Source organism: Triticum urartu, chromosome 6 (assembly GCF_003073215.2).
Source record: "Triticum urartu cultivar G1812 chromosome 6, Tu2.1, whole genome shotgun sequence".
NCBI lineage: Eukaryota > Viridiplantae > Streptophyta > Magnoliopsida > Poales > Poaceae > Triticum > Triticum urartu.
The window spans coordinates 395,446,859-395,449,184 of NC_053027.1; positions in this window are offsets into that span (position 1 = coordinate 395,446,859).

Here is a 2,326-nt window from a genome sequence, read left to right on the forward strand (position 1 = left end):
GGATTAAATCCGTGATTTTTCTGATCGCGATTCCTGATCCGATTTTTGTTTTAGTTTAACTTTTCGCTCGTTTATCGGAATCAGGCGATTCAAGCGCCTAGGGATTCGTCTCGAAACCCTCTATCCGTTTAACCAACCTAAACAAGATTTTGCTATTGTAAAATTTGCCCTAGATCCAGATTGCTAGAACGAAGTTGTTTTCTTTCGCCGTTTGTCTTTCGTTGCTTCGTTCGATTTGATTCTTTTGCCAACCGAAGTTCTTAAGTTGAACCTTCTGGTTAGATCTCTTATTTGAGTTTTACCTGTGCATTAGATGAGTACTTATTGTATGCTCGTTTGTTTGTTTGCGATAGAGTATCCGGAGTGCGCCGCCTGTTACTTCGAATCGCTAGGTTTCCCGGTTCATCAGCAAGGCAAGTAACACTTTGATCATACCTTCTCTACTACCCAGTTTTATTGCATTAGATCAATCCACACACATTGCATGATTAGGATCTAATTAAATTGTGGGATGGGAAGTAGATGAGGTAGTACCTATTACTAGTTTATTTTTCAAACCTTTGGGAGTTACTTCTACGTTTGCTTATCATGCCATGCTATGCTAGTAGACGTGGATTGGGTGAGTGAAATCCATTGACAGATGTGAGATTGTTAATTAATGGTTTATCTAAGGTGGCAACTTAAAACACACATCTGGGTGGATTGAGGCACCTGGGTATTCCAGGACTTGCCTGTTTTCTTTTGGACCGCCACCCAGGCTCAAAGGGATCATAAGACTATTCATACTAGAAACTTCCGTGTGCAGCCACAAGCTATTATGGGCTCTAGCATAGTTGACTAAGTTGTGCGAACTCTTACAGTGTTAGACTAGCAGATGTAGGGGATGTAGGTGGTACGCTCTACCCGATCGTAAGGTGCTAGTGCTTCTGAAAAACTATGTCTCGGTCATCCGTCTTCTCAAACACCCTGTAGTGCGAGAAACCAAACGGATGCGATCGAGTCTTGTGGAGAAAAATGCGCAAACCTCTACAGAGTGTAACAAACTAATCATGATTAGCCGTGTCCCCGGTTATGGACATCTTGAGTATCTAGTACTTGGATTATCATGTGAATCTCAACATATTACTCTAAATTAATTTTGTTGGGTTATGTTTAATGATGATGCTTAATTGGGATTGAGAATGCTGTCAACCATTCTCAATGTTTAACAACTACCATGATAGTTAAATAAAATTATTCCTTTGAAGTAGGGAAAAATTGGCTTTACGCAAAAACTGTAACCATAGAGCTTTTCACCAGCCAAATATGCATATAGTATAGCTGTTTCATTCCATTACTCTCTATGTGTTACCTTGCCAGCATATTCCATGTGCTGACCCGTTTTCGGGCTGCAACATTAATGTTGCAGTCTTTTCAGACGATGATTAAGGAGTTTTTAGGTCGTGATTCTATACTCAGTGATGCCGTTGGAGTTGATGGACTCACTATCTTCCAAGCCTTCCGCTGTTATCGTTATTAGATGGCCTTAAGCCATATTTATTGTAATAAGTTCTCTTTTGAGACACTCGATGTAATAAGTGTGTGATTGCTACTTTGCTATAAATCCTCCGAGTACTGTGTGGTGTCAGCATTACTGATCCAGGGATGACACCGGAGCACAGAGATCAGACTGTTTGAGGTCTGGTCGCTACAGAGATTGTATCAGAGCACACGCTGACTGTAGGACACGACACTAAGCTAAAAGACCTAGATCACTATTCACTCTCTTCTCTTCTGACTCCTTATCTTTTCTACTCTTTAGGATGGCGGATGCAAGGAACAAGTTCACACAACCGGATGAAGATACACCCTTTGGACGACACTTGAAGGAAGTCACTAGATACCTGAACATAGGAGTACCAAGCTTCACGGGAACCTACAACGCCACTTTACCTAAAGAAGAGCGCTGGATGATTCAAGTTCAAGTTCCAGGAAGGACGTTCATGCCAGTCACTGAGCCCATAGAGTTTTCTTTTGATGCACCTGTTGGGTTTCGTAGTAATTTCAAAAAAATTCCTACGCACACGCAAGATCATGGTGATGCATAGCAACGAGAGGGGAGAGTGTTGTCTACGTACCCACGCAGACCGACTGCGGAAGCGTAGACGCAACATAGAGGAAGTAGTCGTACGTCTTCCCGATCCGACCGATCCAAGCACCGTTACTCCGGCACCTCCGAGTTCTTAGCACACGTACAGCTCGATGACGATCCCCGGGCTCCGATCCAGCAAAGCGTCGGGGAGGAGTTCCGTCAGCACGACGGCGTGGTGACGATCTTGATGTTCTA